Raw genomic sequence first — 11,886 nt, forward strand, 5'->3', positions numbered from 1 at the left:
CAGGTTTGAAAACTTTCACATGTTCAGATAGCAATGGAGGTTTTAACTCGGCCAAAATCAACAAACAAACGAAGAGTCCCTCATGTGTGCAATGCTTGCATAGAATGAAATTGAGTATGAGCATGTTTGCCAACCCTACTACAAATGGTTTATTTAAAATAGTAGAATGTGAAAAATACAGATTTTTAATAGCTAGTACCATGATGATTATTGATTTTTTCCCTCCAGATTATTAAATACCAAAATTATGCTACATGTTTAAAAGACATCTGTATCCTGAAAGTACTTATTGTCTAAGCTAAAACCCAGTTTTATTTCTAAAAAGATAATTTGTGGGAGGTATCATTTTCATTCATATGCATGTATATTAATGTATTTTTTTGGTGATACACTATTGCATGAGGATAGCTGTAAGGTCAGGATGTTTAGGAAACCTCTGATCTGAACATCGAGCTTGTGGATCTAATATTTAAGTAATTGGTTTCTCTCTACGTACTCTTTTCTCTTCCCTGGTAAGCCCTGCAGGCGAGCTCACTTCTCTATGTTCTCAGTTGTAAATGAGGAAAGTAGGAGGAGGTATAGAGCTGGAGGGTAAATGGCAGAATAGAAGACAGAGTGTCATTCTGGGTAAGAGCACCACCTTTGGTGTTTGACAGGCTTGGTTTTAGTCCTGATTTTTCCAGGTCCAAGTATAATCTGGAGCACTTCTCAAATTCCCTAAACCTCAGTTTCACCTTCTGTAAAACGAAGCTATTTCATTGAGTTATTTTGGTTTACATATGTAAAATATACAGCCAAATAGTTAACACTCAAGTGTGTCAAGAAACAATTCCGAATATTTTATAATAAATATATAAAGAATTTTCACAACTCATGGAATTTACTTCTTGAAGAGTTGCCATGGTCTGTGGTTATAATGAAATGTGCTCTTGGCAGCCCTGGATGGAGAAGCTCTTGAACCACATCCACGCCCATTACCTTGGAGTTGTCTAAACTGCCCTTTCCCCCGAGACCATCGTTAGTGCTTTCCATGAACCTGGATGATAACCTCATGTTCACCTTTCAAAGCCAAGAATAACTAGAGAATTGAATGTGATGATAATGTTTCTTCTTAAAATTATGCCAAATCCAACTCAGTTGATGTGAGTTTTGCTTGTTAAATTAAAAAATGGACAAAGTCTATTTTGTGGGTTGGCTAAAAAGGCACTGGTTAAAGAAAACAATGGTTATTTGTTTCTGATGTAGAAATGATCCCCGCAGACACATCTCTAGACGAAACCCCAAATTCTTTACTGGTTGGATTCTAGAAAGAGTGACAGTAGTAATTTGGTGAAGCGGTAGGGGGCGGGGGACTCTTGGTGGTAAGTTAACTTGATTTTACTTTGAAAACTCTGATTAATTGTGCATAGCTGTGCACATACACACACCACATAAACAAAATTCCTGGAATCTGACTGAACCTTATTAAAGATTCATGTCCCTGTAAGTGTCCCGGTAAATAAATCCTATTTAATGAAAAGAATCCTTGTGCCACTGGTAGTAATGTTGGCTAGCGTTGAGAAGATAAAAAGAAGAGAGGTAAAAACAAATATAATGATCATCTTTTTTTGAGAAATTATAATCTATTAAATTCTAATAATAATAACTCATTATTTTTTCTTAATGAATGCATGCAGAGGAATTCTAAGTAAAGAGTTATAATTATATCAAACCAGCACAATGGTTTATTGAGTGTTTACTATGCGGCACAGACTCTGATAGGCACTTTAACCTACGCTGTTTAATTTAATCCTCACAACGACCCAGAACATAGTATTATTCTCCCTGTTTTCTAGATAGAAAAAAATGTAAAAGCCCCCAAATGCATAAGTAGCTCAAACAAGGTCATGTAAGAGGTAAAACAGAAAATCTGCATTTGAACCCAGGTCTCTTGATTCCAAGTTCCATATTCTACGTAAGAATTGTTAGGTATGATTTAACAATCATGTACAGGCTTTTTTTCATTTCTCCTTTAACAACACAATGGCTGTCAAAGAGCTCATAAGCCACTGGTCAGTGCAACTCTTAAGCTTCATTTGGTCCCTCTGTAAGAACTTTGTTCAGTAAATTTTTGTCAAATACATATTAGGGCAGTAATCACTTGAATTATTTATTGAGCATTTATGAGTAATTGTCCAGTGCCATAATCTCCAAAACCTGGTTATCTATTAAACCTAGGTGGAGGATAAGAGCTTAAAATTAGCATCCAAGCAGAGTCTCACCATCCACAAGGTCCAAAATTTTCTACCGGTTGCCCATTAATTATAAGGACAGGACTGGTTACATAATTTTTAAGGCTTTGTGAATACAATGTGGAACCCCTTGTTTGAAAGTATCAAGAACTTTAAGACAGCAACAGCAGAGCCTTAAACCAAGCCTGGGGGTCTTTCTGAGCCAGGACCAGAAGCCACTTCCATGTAAAGAGATAGGTGTTTTACCTTAGTACACTCAAACTGCACCCCAAAGAAGTAGAGCCTGATGAAATATATTGGTTCAGCAGCATCAGTGTAAAAACTAGAAGGGAGTGTACACAGTAGCTTAGGAGGAAATAGAAACTAGCCTGGAGTTTGGAAATCAGATTTATCTCTTCGGGATGGAAGAAGAAAGCAAGGACTCCGTCTTCTGTATACAGCCTTCGAGAGCCATACAGTAGTATGTCTACAAACCTTGCTAAACAGATTATTTTCTTTGGTTAATTTTCATCCCCTTACCTCTTCTTCTGTCCCTAGAGATGTGGCATCATCCCTGCATTGATCCCTAATAATAGTGTCTACAATGTAATTTGAGGGATTTTATGGGAATAATCCTTGTGTCATATTTTTAATGGAATATCCTGTAGGTCTAGGAGGGCAAGCGCCATGCTTGTCTTATTCATTGTCCCATCCCATCCTCAGTACCAAGTAAATGCCTACCATGTAATAGGTGCTCAATGAATATTTGTTGAATAACTGAAACCTTAGATAATTGAAAGAAAGTTGAAGAGAAGTAAGAATGACCGACAAATTATGCCAGTGAATAAAATGGTAGAAAAATTGTTTCTATTTACAAAACTCTGTAAAAGACCAAGTCAACAATATCGGGTTTTTTTATTGTAAATCTAATGACAGCAATGTTATCTCTACACCCACATAGCCTACTTATTTGCTCGTTTTTGTTTTTATTTTACCACAAGGAACTGCTTCTGCAATAAGTAAAGTCAATGAAGAAAGCAAGAGGACTGCAAAGGTTTCCCTGCTGATTCTGCCAACAGAAATGTTTTTATTGTGCTGCTTTGGGTGAGTAGGATGAGTTAGGCTCAAATCTAAAATCAGATGAATGAAAATTTGTGTGCATGAGTGTGTATTCACACACATGCACATACACATACACACAGTGGCCCTCATTAGTAAATCATTTGAAAAACAAATGAAACAGAGGTAAAATTTGGAACATGAAATAGATAATATGCCCTCTGAGCTACAGAACGTACTGTGGTATATCAGAAAAGCAAACAGGCAAGTCCAGAAAAACTTGGAGACCTCAGGAAGCCACCAACATACACAGAGGACTGAAGTTGCATTTTTACTTCTCTTCCCCAAACGTTCGGTCCAATGGCAACTAATCCTAGGGAACTAAAAATATACGAAGTGTACAGTAACTCCCTTCTTTGGCTCTTTCTATAATGTATACAAATCTGACTGATAAAAGGCCCAATTCACTCAGCAGAGAGCTGGCTTCTGTCTGATGGAATTTCACTGTGGAGTTTTCACAGTGAGAGCAGTTGGAGCCTTTGTATCTCCCATCCTTCTCTGTGGGAGACACAGCCTCATGGATCTGAGTGATAGCAATGAGCAGTCTGGGACAAGTCAGTCGCTGTGTCTGCAGGCATCTGACAAGAGGAGAATATGATTGCAGCAACATGTTGGGGACATCTGGCTTTCTCCCTCAAAGCCCTCTTTATTCTAAGGTTACCTGGCATTGCATAAGAGCCAAGCAGGCAAATTAAATTCCTTCTATTCAGCCTTGCAGAGAGGTGAAAAAACTCATCTCCTGGCTGGCAGTATTTGTTGTTGGCTCTGCCCTTTCCAGTGGCAGGCAGTTGGGCATCCCATAGCCAGATCGGTCAAGAGTACTGTTTTTTATATTTATTTATATCTGGACGTTATTTAATTCCATCAAGATTTTCTAAATTAATTTTAGGCCCTGTGTTTGTGTATTCAGACTAATTTCCACAGCTGTGATTCCATTTATAACCTTTTATTTCTCCGTCTCCAAAAGAACTTGTATCTAGGATGACCACAGCATCAGGTATTTCTTCAATTTTCGTACACTTCGTTTTTTCACTTTCTGCATTTGGAATTATTCAAATAATTGTCTTGCTACTTTTGAAACCTTTGGCCTAGTAATCGCTTGGGGTCTGGGGTAGGTTGGGAAGTATATTATGTGCCAGTGATGGTGGTGGCCATCATTGTCTTGTGTTTTGATTTGTTCTTACAATGGCTAGGTTGAGATTAAAATACCTCAAAGTGAAATTATGTTCACAAAAGAAGGAAAGATTTTCAAAGTTAGTTCAAGTCATTGGTTGATCTGGCAAGCCTATGTTGAACCAGTTGTGCAAATTTGCAGATTCTGCTAATAGCTATAATTTCTTAGGTGAAAAAGCCACAAGCTGGCTAACATCCCTAAGTAAATTCAAATTTTTACCCAGAGAAATCAGAGGCTTGGGTTAAGAGAGGACTTCCAGGGCAAGTGCTATGATCTTTACGAAATCATGGAGCATGGGAGAATAGACTAGAATTAGGAAGTCAGGCAAATGTAACTCTTTTGAGAGATGGAAAAGAAAGAACGAAAAGGAGGGGAGTGGGGAGGATGGAAGGATGGAAGGAAAGAAGGAAGAAAGGAAGGAGGGGGAGGGAAAGAAAGAAGGAAGGAAGGAAGGAAAGATAGAGAAAGGAAGAAAGAGAGAGAAAGAGGGAAGAGAAAGAAGAAAAGAGGAAGGAAGGAAGGAAAGAAGAGAGGGAGGGAGGGAAGGAAAGAGAGAGGAAGGAAGGAAGGAAAGAAGGAAGGAAGAGAAGAAGGGGAGGGAAGGAAGGAAGAAAAAGAGAGAGAAAAGGAGAGGAGGAGGGAAGAGAAAGAAGGAAAGGGAAGGAGAAGGAAGAAGGAAGGAAAGAAGGAAGAAAATAATACAAAGAACAAAAACTATTAATATGACATTAGCTCAAGAGAAAATTCTAGATTGGATTAATAAAATGATGTTTTGTAAGCATTTAAAACATTTAGATGGGAAGAGTGTGTATCTTGACTTTAGCAAGACATATGACATTGCCTTATATTTATGCTTATTATCATACAGTTATGTACAGTAGTAGATAATGAAACAAAACAAACTCATTGAGTGGTGTGTATTCATGGTAGGATGCCACAGTCTCTCTCCTTGACTTTGTCCTGTTCCACATCTTAATGATCAATTAATTGAGCTGGGTGCGGTGGCTCATGCTTGTAATCCCAGCACTTTGGGAGGCCGAGGCGGATGGGTCATCAGGTCAGGAGTTTAAGACCAGCCTGGCCAAGATGGTGAAACCCCATCTCTACTAGAAATATAAAAATTTGCCAGGTGTGCTGATGGGTGCCTGTAATCTCAACTCCTCAGGATGCTGAGGCAGGAGAATCACTTGAACCCAGGAGGCAGAGGTTGCAGTGAGCCGAGGTCACGCCGCTGCACTCCAGCCTAGGTGAAAGAACAAGACTCCATCTCAATAATAATAATAGTAACAATAATCAATTAATTGAATAGGAATAGCAAGGTCATTAAGAAGATGAATTGTGGAGCAAGAGTGTCTGTACTGAAACCTGACTCTGCTACTTATTATCTCTGTGACCTTAGGCAATCTACTTAACCTTGTTGTATCTCAGTTTCTTCATCCTCAAAATGAGAATAGTCATAATATTTATCTCATAATTTTATTCTGAATATTGAGTTTAAAATGCTTAGAATAAGGACTGGCATATAAGAAGCACTAAGGGTTAGCTAATATCAACATCAATAATAATAATACAGAGATGATATGCTTATTAAATTTAACAAAGAGCAGAGGTTGGGAGAAACAATGACATTGTGAGATATAAACTCACACTAACAAGATGATATTTAAGACAGAGAGATGTGAAGTTCCATCCCCAAAAGTTAACTGGATTATAGTTGACTTCCATCTCAAAATGAGCCATTTATTCATTGGTCTTTAAACACCAACCAGGTACTAGCCACAGTGTAAAGTGCTGTTAAAGAGAAGAGTGACAGCAAGAGGGAGATTCAGTTTGAGGCTGCATCAGTGGGATTCATGGGAATATATGCTCCAAACCAAGTAATCTGCTGCCCTGGTCATCTACATCTTAAGCACTGGATTCAATTCTAGCTACCACATTGTAAGAGAGACACTGGGATATCAATCAGCGTGGTGAGGGATTCCTAACCATGACTTGTAAGAAAAAATCAGGGATGTGTGAACTGGAAAGAGTAAGGGTAAGAAGACTAACAATAAGTTTACAGGACTGGTCTAAGTGTATGGCTATTGTCCCAGCATAATTGCAATTTGCATTGTATTTCACTCTCAAAAGTGCCCTAGTTTGACAATAAAAATATGATCTCTCTAATGATGGCTTCCAAACATTTGGAGAGGATGTATTACACTTATTCCTCAGCCAAGTTTCATATTCGCATGTGATGACAATGTAACTGGAAGTATCATAAGCAAACAAGAGGGGCTTATTGGCTCACATAACCAAATGGTAGAAAAGTCAGAAAAAGGGCTAGCTATAGTGAAAACTAAGACCAGGGTGTTTCTCTGTCTCTGTCTCTGTCTCTGTCTTTCTCTCTCTCTCTCTCTCTCTCTCTCTCTCTCTCTCTCTCTCTCCTGCTTACTTTTGTAACAAACTTGATATTCTCTTACTGCTCTGTTTCCCTAGACTGTCATTCATCAAGCTTAGCAACCAGAGAGAAAAGAAGGCTCTTTACCGTCAGCTAAGCCTGAAAAATACTTGGAAAGGACTTTGCTTCCCTGGGCTTGGGTCACGGACAAGGTGAAGAGTAGGATGGGGACGCATGCCAGGTGGACTAAAAGAACAACTACTACAAGCTGCTATCAGCCAAGGAAAGGCACAGAAATACAGAGTTCCACCCTCACGCAGCCCAGAGGGGCAGCTCTATGAAGAGGAGTTTTGGACAATTAAAGGCATTTAATTAGCCACTGGGTGACATGTATAGAAGGATTCATGTTTTGAATTGGAAGTTTTTTAATTTTTAGGCAATACCAAGATGTTTACTTCCACAAACGTCTCTTATTTTTTTGCATAATTAATTACAAAGAATTGGAGTTGCAAGTGTAAAAAAATGAAATAATCACCACTTTAAGAACTGTGCTGCATCCCAAGGGACCTAAGGATTGCTACGAAAGTATTCAAATTGGCCCAATTAAGCTACATAATGAATTTAGACAGTGCTCTCGAAGGCCACTTTGTGTTCTGTTTTTCTGTGATTCCAGAAAACCAATCATGGCAAAGGTGGGGGCATTTGCTTCTGTGGTGCTGAGCAAAACTCGAACTATTTGAAAATCACACTGAGTCTCTGAACAAGAGACCAACAATGGTGGGAGCTGTCATCAAGGAATAAAAATGTTAATTGAAGATCTGATGAGATCTCCCCTCATAATTTGATTAGTCTGTTCTCAAAAATTGCAAAGCAGGGAGATGCTAAAAGAATCTTCAGTATTGTGGGCTCTAAGGCTATCCTAAAAAAAATACCACAGGCTGTGTAGCTTAAACATCAGTAATTGATTTCCTCACAGTTCCAGAGGCTGAAAATCTTAGCTCAAAGTGTCAGTCAGGCTGGTTTCTTCTGAGGCCTCTCCCTTTGTCATGTAGATGGCCGTCTTCTCTCTGTATCCTCACATGGTCTTCTCTCTGTGCTTGTTTTTGTCCTCCTCTTTTTTTTTTCTTTTTTGAGATGGAGTTTCACTCTCATTGCCCAGGCTGGAGTGCAATGGCATAATCTCAGCTCACTGCAACCTCCGCCTCCCAGGTTCAAGTGATTCTCCTGTCTCAGCCCCCCAAGTAGCTGGGATTACAGGCATGAGCCACCACACCCGGCTAATTTTGTATTTTTAGTAGAGACGGAGTTTCTCCATGTTGGTCAGGGTGGTCTCGAACTCCCAATCTCATGTGATCCACCCACCTCAGCCTTCCAAAGTGCTGGGATTACAGGCATGAGTCACTGTGCCCGGCCTCATCTCCTCTTCTTAAAGGGACACCAGTCAGATTAAATTAGGGTGCACCCTCAAGACCTCATTTTAACATAATCACCCAATTAAAGACCCAATCTCCAAATACAGTCACATTCTGAGGCACTGGGGGTTAGGACTTCAACATGTCAGCACTGGGGGGACATAATTCAGCCCAGAGGATATGCTCACCCCTTTGTCAGAATTTCTTCCTCAGAAATCATTTCTATTTCTTCTACTTTGCTTTGAGTCCATTTTGTTTCTTCTCCCACCTTCAGTAGAGATGGAGAATTGATTACTATATAACAACAATAACCTTTCAGCAGTTTGTAGGTGATGATTCCTTTCCTTAGCAAACTCTTCTATTCTTTTTATTCCTTTTGCCTTTTTTTTTTTTTGTTTTTTGTTTTTGTTTGTTTGTTTTTTGAGATGGAGTTTTGCTCTTGTTGCCCAGGCTGGAGTGGAGTGGCACCATCTCAACTTACTTAGATCACCTCCACCTCCCAGGTTCAAGCGATTCTCTTGCCTCAGCCTCCCAAGAGGCTGGGATTATGGGCGCCCGCCACCATGCCTGGCTAATTTTTGCATTTTTTAGTAGAGACAGGGTTTCACCATGTTGGCCAGGCTAGTTCTCAACTCCTAACCTCAGGTGATTCGCCCGCCTTGGACTCCCAAATTGCTGGGATTACAGGTGTGAGCCACCACATCTAACTTCCTTTTGCCATTTTTTAAAAACATGTGTCTTACCTTCTAGTGCAAATAATTATTTTATGATTCTCAAGTGTTGCATTTCTGTTGCATGTGCACAAGATCAGACTTGTTTCTAAGCTACGTTACAGCCTCCATGTTCATCTCATGGTTCAGTGTGACTCTTATGTCTATACCGTTGTTCTTTGTCTTATTTATTTTGAACTCTTCTGCCTTAAAGGACCTCACCACAGTTTGAATGATATGTTGTTCTTAAGCTTCTTCTGCAATCTGTCATGGTAATTTTGAATTTTATCTCAGTGGAATTAGGAGATATCCTTTTATCCATAAAACACAAACCACTCAGTGAGGTTCCTGCTATCACCCCAACTCAACACAAATGTACATTGAGAAGTAGGGAGGTTAAGTAAATTGTTAAGGTCTCACACATAGAAGATGACAAACCTTGGATTTCTAACATAGTGTGTCTGAGCTTAAGTTGCAGACATCATAACCTTTCCATGCCATCTTTCGATATCATTATGTCCTCTGCACCATTTTGTCTTTCAACCACTTCCCGAGGCTCTCAGAATTAATAACCTGAAGTCATCTTTCTTCTCTCTCGCTTGCCATATCTGATCAGTCATCAAGTCCTATTGATTTTCTCTCAACACTTTTATTTTGCATCCTGATCCATTTACTGCCAACATCAAGTTCAGGTCCTTTCTGTTTCACCTGTTGCCTATTTTAATACCCTTCTAATTTGTCTCTTAGTTTGCCCCTCTCTTCACTAATTCACTTAGGCTTCTAAAATAACTTCTCATCCTGAGGGACCCCTCTCCCATCAGTCCCTGCATTCCTGTTGCCTAATGAAGTATTAAAGACTGACTTGTGTCCTAACCCATATTCCTCTGTTGTAGCTTTAATCCCCAATGTGACTATATCTGGAGGTATGGCCTTTAATAAGGTAATTAACACTAAATGATGTCATTAGGATGAGGCCCTAATTTAATATGACTGGTGTCCCTATAAGGAGAAAGAGAAAGATTAGGAATATGCATGCATAGGGACGTACAGTGAGGATGCAGAAAGTGGCCATATGCAAGCCCAGAAGAGAGGCCACAGGAGAAACCAAACCTGCTGACACCTTGACCTTGGATTTACAGCCTCCAGAGCTGAGAGACATAAATTTCTATTGCTTCTACCACCAGCTGTGGTCTTTTGCTATGGTAGTCAGGGCAGACTAATATAAGAAGGAAGTGCAAATTCCTCATCCAGAAAATCCAACCCCTCAACAATTCAACCCCATTCATAAAAGTACTTCCCATTCCCATGAAACCCCTCAACACTTAGTTCTCTTTCTTCTCCAGGTTTTTGTTTCTTTCTGGGAGGGCCTCCTCTCACCTTTTCACTTATGTAGGTTCTACTTTAAGAACGAGGTCCAGTCTCACTCCTGTTTCCTTACTAGGCTGGAAACCTTTTGTGGGGACTACGCCTTCAAATTAGTATCCCTTGAGGGACCTAGTGCAATGTCTGGCCCTGATGCCCAACAAGTGTTTATTGATTGAGTCATTCATTCACCTGCATTGTTGTGATTTCTCTCATACTTGCCCTTTCATTGAAATCTACTGGCTGTTTTGCAGCACTCAGAGCTCTAAAGTATTATGGCCTAAATGGTAACAATGGTGAGCATTGCCTTCTTAGAAAAAGTGTGGGCTGTCATCTAAAGAGAATTTATTTACCCCAATTCCTAATAGTCAAACTATGGAATAGTTGTGAATACATTTCTTCCCAATAATGAGCCTTTCTGCTATAATGTGTATACACAAGTGCCCACATGTGCATACATGTGCGCGCGCGCACACACACACACACACACACACACACACACACGCGCTGCCTCTTGCAACACAATGACAGGAGACAATCAGCCACAATTCCCTTAAATGACAATTCTGTGGTACCCTTGCCTCATTCTTTGCTCTGTTGGCACTTAAACATTTACTGTGTGGGACAGAATTGTTTTGGGAAAGAGGAGAGAAATCCTTTTTTTTCCCTTTTCAATTTCAGGGTTAAAGCTGGGCGTGATGGTTCATGCCTGTAATCCCTGCACTTTGGGAGGCTGAGGCAGGTGGATCACCTGAGGTCGGGAGTTTGAGACCAGCCTGGCCAACATGGTGAAACCCCGTTTGTACTGAAAATACAAAATTAGCCAGGCTTGGTGGCACCTGTAATCCCAGCTACTCAGGAGGCTGAGGCAGGAGAATCACTTGAACCCAGGAGGCGGAGGTTGCGGTGAGCCGAAATTGCACCATTGCACTCCAGCCCGGGCAACAAGAGTGAAACTCCGTCTCAAAAAAAAAAAAAAAAAAAATAGGGTTAAATGGGTAGAACACTCCTGTCACTTTGTCCAGGTTCTTTGATGTTAAAGGTTGGGAATGAAGCCCCACTTCCTCCTTTCTTTTTCTAGCTAAAACCCTGAAGGCGCGAGGTATGTGTAGTTAAGTAAGTTGTTTAGAAGCCTGTTAAGTCTTTCCTCAAAGGCGGTGAATAAAATGCACTTTCCACTTCTCAGCTATAACAAAGAAACCCGCCATTAACATAGGAAAGCTTCTTGTTTGCATTTTTTAACAGCTGACATTTGTACCTTTTGGAGAAAAGTGAAGGGCATCTCATTGCTTCCTTGTTTAAATCAGCCTGGAAATAATGGGGATGATAGGGAAGCAGGGCTAATTTCCTTTGTCTCCTATTCAACAGATAATGGTGGTCTGTGTGGGGTGTTAAAGGCCAGGCAACCGCGGTGACCCGGAGATGACTTCATTCTTCCGAGGTTTATCAAAGGCTCCTGTCAGTCAAACTCATGCTGGGAGACTGGGGAATGGCCATCTGGCTTGCTGTTCTTCAGGGA

At 40.2% G+C, this 11,886-nt stretch overlaps 1 long non-coding RNA gene across 1 annotated transcript; it reads left to right on the top strand.

The window, feature by feature from the left end:
* Nucleotides 1-1,955: 1,955 nt before the first annotated feature.
* LOC105482508 (uncharacterized) lies at nt 1,956-7,698 on the top strand. The gene is made up of 3 exons (XR_987676.2): nt 1,956-2,051; nt 3,212-3,314; nt 6,982-7,698. It is a non-coding gene; the product is annotated as an uncharacterized lncRNA (long non-coding RNA).
* The last annotated feature ends 4,188 nt before the right edge of the window (nt 7,699-11,886 follow it).

The sequence above is a fragment of the Macaca nemestrina genome, chromosome 5 (assembly GCF_043159975.1).
Source record: "Macaca nemestrina isolate mMacNem1 chromosome 5, mMacNem.hap1, whole genome shotgun sequence".
In the NCBI taxonomy this organism is placed as follows: Eukaryota; Metazoa; Chordata; class Mammalia; order Primates; family Cercopithecidae; genus Macaca; species Macaca nemestrina.